Source organism: Panthera pardus, unplaced genomic scaffold, assembly GCF_024362965.1.
Source record: "Panthera pardus isolate Hobbes unplaced genomic scaffold, ASM2436296v1 HiC_scaffold_16, whole genome shotgun sequence".
NCBI lineage: Eukaryota > Metazoa > Chordata > Mammalia > Carnivora > Felidae > Panthera > Panthera pardus.
Window position 1 is genome coordinate 135667978 of NW_026526721.1, and position 13951 is coordinate 135681928.

Sequence of the window (13951 nt, forward strand, 5' to 3'; positions counted from 1 at the left end):
CTCATGTATGCATGAGGTATACATATTTTAAAAAACTTGTTTTTCTCTTGCTAATCTGTTTTTTATGGCAGGGAGTCTCAGCCAAGAACTCAGAAGAGTAGAGAGAAAATTATTTTTCCTCCCCTAAATTTTCTCCATCAAGCCCCACAACAAAAATACATTCTTTCCTTCATAGCCTACACCTGAATTTGGCTATCCCAAACATAGGCCCCAAGTTTGGTGAAAATTTATTGTGTCATTTTTCATGTGGTCCACTAAGAGACAATAAAATTGTGTTTTATTTACATAGACATAAACAAGCTCGGAGCCTGGAGCTTGGTTCAGGTTCTGTTTTAGGTTCTGTGTCTCCTTCTCTCTCTACCCCTCCCCTGCTCACACTCTGTCTCTCACTCTCAAAAATAAACATTTAAAAAAAATTATATATACGTAAATACACTAAATATGTAAAAACAGGCAAATGGTTCAATAAATTATGGTATCTTCAAATGACATACTATTGTGGGGCACCTGGGTGGCTCAGTCGGTTAAGCACCTGACTTTGGCTCAGATCATGATCTTGCAGTTTGAGAGTTCAAGACCCCCATTGGACTGTCTGCTGTCAGCACAGAGCCTGATTCCAGCCTGTCTGCCCCTCCCCTGCTGGAGTGTTTTTTTTTTTTCTCTCTCTGTATCTTTCTCAAAAATAAATAAAACATTTAAAAAAATAATATACTATTGTATAATCATTTAAAATGATGGATATAAATAATTTTGAATAGTATAAAAATGTTCATGACATAATGTGAATTAAAACAAAGATGTAAATTTGTACGGATACATACGGATACACACAGGCAGCTCTTTCTGCCCAAGGTCCCATCCCCATGCTTTAATAAAACCACCTTTTCTGCACCAAAAAGAAAACAAACAACCAAAATACACAGAATCACATCTCTATATGCAGCAGTACACGCAGAACACATAGACAAAAAGTTGCTAGTTGTGATTCTATTTGAGTGGTGAGATTATAAGTGACTTACTTTCTTCTTTATACTATTCTTCTTAATATTTTACTACTATATATTGGTTTATAAAGCAAAAGAAAGCAATAAAAGGTTATCAAAAAGCCTACAAACAACATCAAATAGAAGGAAAACAGCAACAAGAGCACCAGAAACTAAGAATAATAATCAAGTATATGCAGGCCCAAGACAGAATTTAGAAGCAGCTTTAATGGCCACCTTGAGTCTACTTCCCGAACTCTAAAAGGTAGCCTAGGGGGGTCCTAATGACCTTCCTAACCTGAGGAAGAGAGCAATGATCTTCCTGAAGATTTTCTGTTGACTCAGGGAGCTTTAGTGCCAGGATCCAGCCAAGAAATATAAACAAACGTTAAGTATAACCCTATCCCCCAACACACCATAAAACACACTCTCCAGGACTGTGAACTCCTAGGTGGGACCTCTTCTTGCACCACCAGGGATGGGTAGAGTTCCTTAGCCCTGTTTCTCAAACTTTAGTCACATGAACACCTATAGTTTTAAAATTATGCTGGCAGGGGCGCCTGGGTGGCTTAGTCGGTTAAGCATCTGACAACTCTTGATTTCAGCTTAAGTCATGATCTCACAGTTTCATGGGTTTGAAACCTGAATGGGACTCTGGGCTAACAGAGCAGAGCCTGCTTGGGATTCTCTCTCTCTTCCCTCTCTGTCTCTGCCCCTCCTCCACTTGCACTCTCTCTCTCTGAAAATAAATAAACTTTAAAAAAAATGAAAATAAAATTATGCTGGCAAAAACTTGGGAAATGCTGGGTCTTTAATATACTAAGGTACATTTTAAATCTCAAAAGGAAGGATCATTTAGTGCTCTACCATTAATTTGACCTCGGAGGTTTTATTTGTTTGTGTCACTAAATTAGCCTTGTATGAAAAGCCATATACAGGAACCCCTAGCTGGAGTTTCATTTCTTCAAGTGTTTCTACCACTGACTTCATTTATAAAATAAAAGGCTATTTCCAAGGTTGGTAATAGAAGAAAAAATCTCCATATAGGTAAGACAGTGGGTTTTTAATAACATAAATCTTGCCTCCTTTCTCTTAAAGATTTCTTCCCAACTACTATCTCTCAACCACAGATTGGTTTCAGAGGAAGAGGTACTGCCCTTTTAATTCTTGGTTTCAAACTTATTCCCCATAATATGATTAAGGCCAGCCTGGAATAAACACTTTAATAAATACTAGTAGATTTTTCAAAGGAGAGAGAGGAAGATAAAGTCTCAAACCCAGGGAATAAAAATGAAACCAAATAATCTATTTTACAAGGTATATTCATCTCCATCTTTGCAGTTTCTATAGCAAGGATTCCCTACCTGATTTATCACTCATCATTTATCACTTATTTTAGCACCTATCATCCAGAAGGACAAGCCCATGCACCCCCAAGTTCAAGTCAAACATGTATGTACACCATACAGATGTGTCAAGACTGCCATCTGGTCTGGTTCAAAAGACTTAGAAGAATGAATGTTATTTTCTCTCTCTTTTTCAAAATTAACTGTCTAAATAATACATGTACTCTGTTCAAAAATCAAAGGGTTGTAATAAAAAACAGCATTTCCCCACCCCACTTGCATCTAGTCCTACCAACTGTCTTCTACACTTTCAGCCACTTCTGGTATTTATCTGCATGTTTCTAACCCTTATACTGATACATACTGATTAGTCTTAGACATCATCTACTGGTACCCTTTTATGATGGAGAAGGCTGGAGCTCTTATACCTCTCAGTACGGTTACATCATACTTTTTGATAAAGTCAATGGTGTTTACATTATGATAATTAGATTATTGTTCACGGCTGAAATAAGTAAGTATATTATATATTGTCGTGTTATGTTATGTTACGTTATTTTTTCCTAATCGTTGCTTTTGCCTTTGCTTTTTGTGTTTTTTAATATGCCTATTTCTAAATTTTTCCAAGTACTCCAACCAAACTGTCAAATTTCTAGGGTGTATTTGTTTGTTTGTTTTTTAAATAAGCTCTCCTATAGTACTTTGTCTTCTTGCTTTAATCTCAGCTGGTTGCTCTTAAGTCTGGTGCAGAGCTCTTGTCCTGGGAATTTTTCCTTTGCCATGCTTCAGAGTTAGGTTTGCCTATTCCCTAAATCCCATCTATCCCCATTTCACTGAAGTAAATTCTTTAGTATTTTCCCAAAAAAGAATAAAAATCAACTTTTGATTCCTTGCATGTTAAAAAAAAAAAAACAAACAGGCTTAAAATGGAGCCATTTGTGCTAAGCCCCATGTCAGCAAACTAGGACTTAATATATAACCTAATTGCAGTTTCAGCCTTTCCCAGGAGTGGAATTTTAAATCAATCAGTCTGGAATTTCCTGATCAACCCTTGTGAGGTCATCTGCTTAGTAGACCCCACCCTTACCAAAAGAAAGGTGACCTTGCCTGAAGTAATCCTTTCTTTTTATTAATGACTTCCTTATCCCTGCCCCTTCTGCTTATAAAAGAGTTACATTTTGAACAGCTCCTCATAGCTCTTTTCCACTTACTAAAGGGGATGCTGCCTGATTCATGAGCTGTTAGAAAAAAGTCCATTAGATCTCCAAATTTACTCAGTTGAATTTTTTTTTTAACAGGTTCCTGAAAATATCTTTATGCTACTCTTTACATTTGATTAGTGGTTTGGCTAGGTATAAAATACAAGGTAGCAAATAATTTCTCTCTCAATTCTGAAAGCATTATGCCAACGTCCTTTAAGAGGTGATCTAAGGTGGGGTACCTGGATGGCTCAATCAGGTTAAGCATCCAACTTCAGTCTAGGTCATGATCTCACAGTTTGAGTTTGAGCCCCACAGTTGGCCTTTCGGCTCTATGCTGACAGTTGGGTTCTGTGCTAACAGTATGGAGCCTGCTTGGGATTCTCTCTCCCTCTCTCTGCCCCTCCCCCACTTGTGCTCTCAAAATAAATAAACTTTAAAATATTAAAAAAAAAAAAAAAAAAAGAGGCTGTCTAGGGTACCTAATGGGCTTAGTCAGTAGAGCATACAACTCTTGATCTTGGGGTAGTGCATTAAACCCCCTTGGTGGGCAAAGAGATTACTTAAAAAAAAAAAAAGTGATCTTGCTAATTAGATGTCTAATGTAGTTCTGAATTTTTCCATTATATGTGATTTTTTTCCCTCTATGGATGTATTTAGAATCATCTCTATATCCCTAGTTTTCAGAAATTTCATAGTAATGATCCATGGTATGGGTATTCTTTCCTTCATTTGGCTTGACCCTCAATTAACTACTTGCAAACTTTTGTAAACATTTATTTATTTTTGAGAGAATGCTTGCACAGGAGGGGCAGAGGGAGAGAGAGAATCTCAAGCAGACTCTGAGCCGAGCTCAGAGCCCAACTGGAGTCTCCATCTCACCAACCATGACATCATGACCTGAGCCGAAATCAAGAGTCGGACACTTAACTACTGAGCCACCCAGGCACCCCAACTCCTTGCAATCTTGATTTGTATCCTAAAATCAAAGAAATGTGGCTGTATTTTTTGATAATTTTCTCTACCTCATTTTACCTATTCTCTCTTTCTGGCCCTACTATTAAATCAAATATGATGAGAGACCATAAGGCAAGCTGAGGGCCAAGCACAAGCTAGCACAACCCCCTTCCCTCCAGGGGGGATATGTGTGATATTCCTCAGGCACTCCTGGTTGCCCGAGGACATAGGAAAGGGAAAGAAAACCAACAGTTAACTGATAGAGGTCACAGTTGGGCAGGAAATAAGTCTCCAACAGTTTACAAATATCTTAGTACAATTAGAAGAAAAGGGGGATCTTATCAATAGCCTAATCTCCAGGAACTCTCTACTGTCTTTTTTTTGTTTTCCTACTGTCTTAATGATAGTGTTTTGCTAGAGGGAAAAACAACTCTAGCCAGACAATAGCTAGACCTCCAGTAATCTGTGAGTCTTCTTTAGCATATGGAAATCCCTTTAAGAAACTTTTTGAATCTACCCCCAGCTCCACAGTATGTAACCAGTCACTCTGCACAACTCCAGTGCAGCTCTTTCTGCCCATGCATCCTGTCTCCTTGCTTTAATAAAATCACATTTTTGCACCAAAGACTTCTTCAAGAATTCCTTCTTGTCTGTCAGCTCTGAATCCCCATGACCACTCCAAAAACCCATCAAAATGTATCTGAATATTTGTGGGGTGCCTGAGTGGCTCAGTTGGTTAAGCCTAGGACTCTTGGTTTTGGCTCAGGTCATGACCTCACAGTTTCCTGGTTTTGAGCCCTGCATCAGGCTCTGTGCTGGCAATGTGGAGCCTGCTTGGGATTCTCTCCCCCTCTCCATCTGCCCCTCCCCCACTCACACTGTCTCTGTTTCTCTCAAAATAAATAAATAAACTTAAAAACTATTTTTTAAGATGTATCTGAATATTTCTAATCATTGTTTTAATGTCTGGGAAATATCTTTGATTTCATCCTCTGAGAGAGAAAGCCAGGGAACCTGCATTACAGAAAGTATATTTTTATTTATTAATGACCCATTTTCAGCATGGAGCTACATCCCTACCTTATCTTGGCCTTGGCATTTTTACTCTAAAATCTGCTTTGGGAAAATAATCCACAGATTTGGTGGAAGGGAGTGGGAGCCGGCGCAGAGAGGTAGGGAGTCAGGCTAGCATAGGATAAAGAAGTGGAAACAGAAGCCCAACTGTGCTGAATATCAACTTACAACTGATCTTTTGATTTTCAGATCCAAACTTTACTACACTTTCTCCCAAGGGCTGGGCTTCTCAGGGATTATCCCAGGTTCCTAATATTTCCTTGTCTTTCATGACCTTGACATTTTTGGAGAACAGGCCAGTTATTTTATAAAATGTCGTCCTTCGGTTTAGGTTTGACTAGTGTTTTCTTATGATTAAAGTTATACATTTTTGTCAGGGGTGTCACAGAAACAATGCTGTGTTCTTCTGTCAGGGAGCACACACTGTCAATCTGTCCGATTACTAATAGTGTTAACTTCAGTCACTGAATGAAGGTGATATCTGCTACATTTCTCTACCATAAAGTTATTTTTCCTTTGCAATTAATAATTATTCTACGTAAATATCCAGTTCTGTACCAAACTTTCACTTACTGTTTAAGATCCATTGATGATTTTTGCCTAAATCATTACTATCATGATGATTGCCAAATGGTGACTTTCTAATTCCATCATTCCATCCACATTTATTAATTGGCATTATACTGCAAGGAAGCTTTTTCTTGCTGGCTGTTCAATTTTTCATGTATTTACATAAGTCTGAATTCATGGATTTCTATTTTACTCAATGCCCCAAACCCAACCGTTTGGTTCACTAAGAGCTCCTTCAAGCTTGTTTCTGTGCCCCTTGACACATCTGCATTATTCTTTGAGAATTTTCTTACTTTTTGGCTCCCAAAAGTGTTCCAAGTTCATACTGTACTGCACCAGCCCTAGAGTCAGCCATTCTTCCAGAGTCCTTATTCCTTTTAATTCAGAATGATATTCAGAAATGAAGGTCTGGTTTTTGGTATGTTCATTTGTTACCAGATAAACATTGCTTCTAGATCCTCTTAGAGAATAGAAGTAAGGTATGTATGTATGTATGTATGTATGTATCCACACACCCCCATACTAGCATCTATATCAATTTTATAATACTCTGTTTTATACAATGCATGCAGATACATAGACATGGATTCAGACACGGACATAGATATAGATATACCATGAGTGTCCACCAATTAAAATCCGACCAAGCAGGATTCCTTCTATCCTTTTCCTTTTCATATTGGTAACTTTTTTCTCTATCAGTGAGAAACTTGGCTATTTTCCTCAATATATCCACTCATCTTCTCAGGCCCTCTGTATGTAATCAAACTCCCAACTGTACTGACCACATCCTTACTCAACCACCCTTTTCTCAGTTCCTAATCACAGCTGTTCTGCCTCATTTGGCCACCTCCTCAGTCAGTTCCCACTATCACAGCTTTCAATGACCATTTCTATGATTGGTTTCCAAGATTCAAGTCCACTCAGGAAGGTTGATACAAGACCATTTTTAGGGGCACCTGGGTGGTTCAGTTAGTTAAACATCTGACTCTTGATTTTGGCTCATGGTTTGTGAGCTCGAGCCCTGCACTGGGATTCTCTCTCACACACAAAATAAATAATAAACTTAAAAAAATAATAATAATAAAGAGTTAAGGAGACTCTTCCTTCCAACTTGGGTCCCTGCTTCAAAAAAAAAAAAAAAAAAAAAAAAAAAAAAAAAAAAAAAGATCATTTCTAGCTGCTAAAGACCCATTGACCCATAATCATATGCCACTTTCCCCCCTCCAAACTCAGTGTGGGCTACCACAATAGTCTCATCTCTCCCACGGGGCCTTGGTCAAGATCACTCTGTTTTACCCATAGATATCCTTAACTCTGAATATCTCAGAGAAACAGGAGTGATAACATCAATTTCTTTCTGCCCAAAAGGCCCTGAACCCATTATGCAAATGAAACCACTCAGTTCTCATAATTCTGCAGAGATTGGTTCTTCGCAAATTCTGACAAAATGAATCTTTTCCCCAAATAGCTATCAGCTACTCTTATGAATGAAAAAAATAATAAGGCATCTCCATTACATAACATTTACTGTATTATAAAATCATTTGTCTATTGGTCTCAGGTCTATAGACTCTAAACTCCTTGAAAGTAGGCATCCTTGTAGCACCAATGCCTAACATACTGTCTAATCATTGTAGATACTATTTTTTACTTACTTACTTATTTATTTATTTATTTATTTATTTATTTATTTATATTTTTAGAGAGAGAGCATGTGCAAGTGGGGAAGGGGGCAGAGGGGGAGGGAAAGAATCTTAAGCAGGCTCCATGCTCAGAGTTGACACAGGGCTCAATCCCATGACCTTGGGATCATCACCTGAGTGGAAATCAAAAGTCAGACACCCAACCAAATGAGCCACCCAGGTGCCTCTAGTCATTATAGACACTATAATTTTTTTAACCTTTATTTGAACCTGTACTTCCTTCTTCCTCTTTGTACATCAGGGCTCAATACTATGTACTTTGTAAGACTCAGTTTTTTGTCTAATAACCCAGCATTTCTGCCATAGTCAGTGTATTAGTGGTGATCAAGGGACAGTCTGAGGATGTCTTGGAGAAATAACAATTACAGAGATTTTGATCTCTAACAGAGTGCTTTCTAAAAGCCAACAGCCCTTTTATGGGCTACATATAGAAGACCTCTTTTTACCAGAATCCTTTTAATTCTTGAAGGACACTCTAAAACTCTCTCTTTGTAGGCCACCATTTCCTGGAAACTTTTCCTGAATACAGGTTCTTGCTGCTATACCAATGCCTTTTACAAGAAGGACTAGAAGGCCTAATGGAGTCTCATAAATCCATCAGAGCAGACCTTCACATAAAGATCAACACCAACTTTGGGCAGCAACTTCATGCGACAACAGGATGAGTGTGTTTACCTTGAGAAGTATTTACTCCCCTTCCCCCAACTGGAAATGGCTCTGATTGAGATGAGCTCCCCAATTCCCTGAATGTACCCTGATGCAAAGCAATTGTCCTCAAGGATTGATTTTAGCAGGCTCTTCACAATAGGGATTTCCATCTGAACTCACCTCACAGCCATGTGCTTGACACTGGGTTTTAACTCACCCAAATGCACTTCCTTCCTCCTGTAAGATTGGATGACCTCAGGAGCATCAAATACATTACCATTCTATTCCTTGGTGACAATGTTGAGGGATCGCCTGTCTTTCCTCTTTTAGCTATGTGAAGTCTACCAAGCCTACCAAGAAATAGGTAATACACATAATGGATAAACTGATGCAAGCATAAAGAATGGGAATGTGGAAGGAATTCTTTTTATACCAGCATTACTCCCATACCAAACTCAGAGAAAAATGGCACAAAAATAAACACTAGTGTCTGATCTTACATGGGATCATAGATGCAAATATGCTAGTAAAATACTACCATACATCCAGGAATATGTTATAATTATAATATATGACAACCGGGTAGGGTTTAGCTCAAAATATAAAGGTTTGCTATTAGAAAATTAATGGTTTCAATTTGGAAAATATGTATTTCAACAGATGTGGGGGAAAGCTCTTAAGGTTCAAACTCTATTCCTGATTTTTAAACATTTTGAGCAAACTGGGAATGAATATAAATATCCTTAATTTCATATATCAGAAATCTCCACCAAAAATAATACCTGATAGTGAAACACAGGAATTCTTCCCATTAAATTTTGAAAAGAGACCTTACTTTCAATATTGTACTATTGATCATAAGCAATACAGAGAAACAGAAAATAAAGATAGCAGGTATACATACTGAAGAAGGAAAGGCAAAGTATCAATATGCCTACCTAGAAAATGCAAAAGAAATAATTGTTAGCTAGGATGCAATGGGAAGTTGCTTAAATAAGAGGACTGAAAACTATCACAGAATGGAGGACGGGAAGGGACAAAAGCAGGGAAGGAATGGGTTTTGCTTCACAGAACCAACAGTTCCAGCCAAGGAGATGCCCAACTAGGTGTTTCACCCAATAGCCCTTTGACAGGTGTGTCTCACTTGGTGACCCCTTACTTGAGCCAGTTTAAGCTGAATAAGCATTAAGGACCTACAGAGGAGGTCCCAAGGTGTCTTGAAGTTACCTTTAGCTCATTAGAATACTAAGCTCTCCTCCTATGAGCAGAGTTTCCCATCATTTTTTTGAACATACAATGTATGTACTAGCATGTTGACCTGCTAGGCATGAGCAGTTGAACCAAAAGTGCATATGCAAGCTCCATGCCCCCTCCTCCAAAATGCTGGGAGACAGTGCTTTGAAAGCTATCTCCCTGTCTTCTTACTTATAACAATAAAAAGCTCTTTGCTTTCAACATTTCCTTGGATTGTGCTCAACATGATGCACCCCAAGTGGCAAACCTATATAATGATAAGCAATTAAGATAATAGGAGCTCACCAAGATAACCAGATATAAGAATAAGAAAAACAATGAAACAGGGGTGCTGGGGTGGCTTAGTTGGTTGAGCCTCTGACTCTTGATTTTGTCTCAGGTCATGATCCCAAAGTCATGGGATCAAGCCCCACATCAGGCTCCACACTGAGTGTGGAGACTGCTTGTAATTCTCTTTCTCTCTCCCTCTGTCCCTCTCCTCCATGCTCTCTAATAAGGAAAAAAAAAAAGAAAAAGAAAAACAATGAAAAGAAACATATGAAACAATTTTCAATCTCATCACATAACCAATAAATGTGAATTAAAACAATGCCCTACCAACCATTATTAATTTTTAAAATTCAGTGGTACAATCTTTTAGGAAGGGATTTGGCAACAGTAACTAGAAAAAGATCCATTTGTTGGCTTCTGCTATAACTCTATCCTAAGGAAATATTCCAAGATATATAAAGATGTTCACAGACTACTTTCATAGAAAACAGAAAAATCTGGGGAAAAAAATCTAATGTCCAACAAGAGAGAGAATGAATTAGCTAAAAAATCATATATTGGCTTAAAGAAATATATTTTTTTAATTTTATTTATTTTGAAGGAGGGGGGCAGGGAGGGGCAGAGAGAGAGGGAGAGAGAGAATCCCAGGCATGTTCCACATTCAGCACAGAGCCCAATATGGGACTCGATCTCATGACTACGAGATCATGAGCCAAAATCAAGAGTCAGATGCTTAACTGACTGAGCCACTCAGGTGCCCCAATATTGATTTTTTTTATCAATAAGAGATCTTTGAAGGTCTCTGTAATAACACTGAAATATTATTAAATGATAATTAGTGAAAAATCAAGAAAAACTATGTTTAGTGTAACAACTCCATTAAAATGCATTGGGAGAAAAGTGTCACAAGAAATGTCGTATAGTCAATGATACAAACTCTTGACTCTGAAGTTGTGACTTCAAATCCTGAGGCTAACACCTCCTAGTAATATAACTTTGGCCAAATTACTTGATTTGCCTCAGTTTCTCACCTATAAAACGGAATTTAATAATAGCAGCTGTCCCTTTTTCCAAAGAAGACATCCAGATGGCTAAGAGACACAGGAAAAGATGCTCAACATCACTCATTATCAGAGAAATACAAACCCAAACCACAATGAGATACCCCTCACATCTGTCAGAAAGGCTAAAATTAACTCAGGAAACAACAGATGTTGGCAAGGGTGTGGAGAAAGGGGAACACTGTTGCACTGTTGGTGGGAATGCAAACTGGTGCAGCCACTCTGGGAAATAGTGTGGAGGTTCCTCCAAAAATTAGACATAGAACTACTCTAGGGGCACCTGGGCGGCTCAGTTGGTTAAGCGGCTGACTTCAGCTAAGGTCATGATCTCGCAGTTTTCAAGTCCAAGCCCTATGTTGGGCTCTTGCTGACAGTTCAGAGCCTGGAGCCTGCTTCAGATTCTGCGTCTCCCTCTCTCTCTGCCCCTTGCTCTCACTCTGTCACTCTCTCTCAAAAGAATAAACAAACATTTAAAAACACAGAACTACTCTATAACCAGCAATTCCACTACAGGGTATTTATCCAAAGGATATAAAATGCTGCTTCGACGGGGCACATGCACACCAATGTTTATAGCAGCACTCTCAATAATAGCCAAATTATGGAAAGAGCTCAAATGTCCATCAACTGATAAATGGATAAATAAGATGTGGTGTATATATGGAACAGTACTCGGCAATCAGAGAATGAAGTCTTGCCATTTGCAACATGGATAGAGCTAGAGTGTATTATGCTGTGAAATAAGTCAGTCAGAGAAAGACAAATATCATATGATTTCCCTCATATGTGGAATTTAAGAAACAAAACAGGTGAACATAGGGGAAGAGAAAGAAAAATAAGATAAGAAAGGGGGGAGGCAAACCATAAGAGACTCTTAAATAAAGAGAAGCAACTGAGCGTTGGTGGAGGGGAGGTCAGTGGGGGATGTGCTAAATGGGTGATGGGCATTAAGGAGGGCACTTGTTGGGATGAGCACTGGGTGTTATACGTAAGTGATGAATCACTAGGTTTTACTCCTGAAACCAATACTACACCGTATTTAACTAACTTGAATTTAAATAAATAAATTTTAAAAAATAATAGCAGCTGTCTCATAGAGTTGTTGTGACAGCAAATGAGTTAATACCTGCAAAGCTCCATGAGCTGTGATGTTGATATGGTAAGCTGCTAATAAACATTAACGTGAATGCAGCAGAGTGCTAGTAGGCATTGTATTAGGGAGATAAGATTCTGAGTGTTTTCATTCCCATTTTCTAAACTTTCTATGATATTATTTTTGTTTTACAGTAAAAATGCATATTTTAATATTAAAAAATACTATTTCTAATTCATGCTAATCTCTTCTCTTGCCTATATTCTAATTCCACTCCCTCCTGTTTATCTAGGACCTGGTTCCATCCATTATCTCTTTTCTGTTACCTCAAACTCCTCTAATGATTCACTAAATAAATAGATTCCTAACTGTAATCTTTACTCTCTTCACTGTCACACTTCTTAAGGAAAAAAAAAAATTCACAATAACTTTCTTCAATTTGAATTTCCCATTCACTCTTCGGTATATTGGAATCTAAATTCTCTTTCCGTTATGCCAGTCTAACAATGTTGTTAATTTCCTTAACATTCAAAACTAATTAATGTATATCCTATTTACCCAATCACAGGTGTTTTAACACTTCTAGTCACTTTCTCCTTGAAATTCTCTTCACTGTCCTATCACACTTAGAAAGGATGTGAGAGGAGGAGGAGGCACAGGTTTTAGAATTGCCTCTGTTGGAAACCGAAAGCTGGTAGCCTGTGTCTGAGATCAGGTCTGAAGCCATAGACTGTAGAACCAATCCAGAAAGGAGAAGTAGGTGTGGTCAAGTGAAAGCGCTTGGCTGGGGAAATCCAATAATGGAACCAGAAAGCAAAGTGGGTCAAAGACAAAAGAACACCCTGAATCCCAAGGGGAACAAAAAAGTCTGCAGTTGCAGAAGAAAATCTGCAGAATCCCCGTGACCACTTCAGCAGAATTGTATTGTCAAATCTCAGTGTGTGGAGTCTTTTATTCTCAGAATATCTCAAGGATGCTTTTTTTATGTAACTCAATACCACCCTCTCAGACTCACCTCTTTCTTCTCTAACTGTCCATTCTCCCATTTATGAATCCAGCCTTCCTTCCATTTATCGTAGATTTACCAAATGATCACCATAAGCCAGGCATTGTGATATGCCATGAAGCTGCACAATAAATAAGGTAAAAGTCCTTCTCAAAAGCTCACCCAATTCATATTTCTTTCTCTGACCACCACATTAATGTGTTTCCCAAGGTTCTTACCTAGACACTTCTATGCTACTCATGGCTCCAACTGTCTCACATTACCAATGGGCTCCCTGGCTTCTTCATCTGATACTTGTAGATATTTCAAACTCAGGACGGCCAAAACCAGACACTCATTTGCCACCAAACCAGAAGAGATCAACCAGAAACCAGAAACTTTAAAGTCATGCATCAACTTTCCTGTCTTTCACCACATAGATGAACAAATGGATAGCAATTCTTAACAATATCATCTCCTAAAAAGCTTTCAAACCTGCACTCTCCTCTCTATTCTAACTCTACATTAATTTCAGTCCATAATTACTTTGATAAAGCCTTCTGTTTCCTGTCATCCATTATCTCCCCCTTCCAGTTCATCATTACTACTGATGTCAGAATTATCTTTCCAAAAGACAAATTTTATCCACCATTGTTTTGTATCCATATGTTTTACCCCTGCATTCTGGACATTTAGATTTTGTCCACATATTTCTTTTGTTGTTGTTGTTTATTTATTTTTGAGAGAGAAAGAGAGACAGAGTGCGAGCAGAGAGGAGACACAGAATCAGAAGCAGACTGCAGGC

The 13951-nt window shown here is 38.3% G+C and overlaps 1 protein-coding gene across 2 annotated transcripts in view; it reads right to left on the reverse strand.

The window, feature by feature from the left end:
* Positions 1-13951, reverse strand: part of EFHB (EF-hand domain family member B) — a 49499-nt gene that overhangs the window by 32880 nt on the left and 2668 nt on the right. The gene's annotated exons all lie outside the window — the stretch shown is intronic.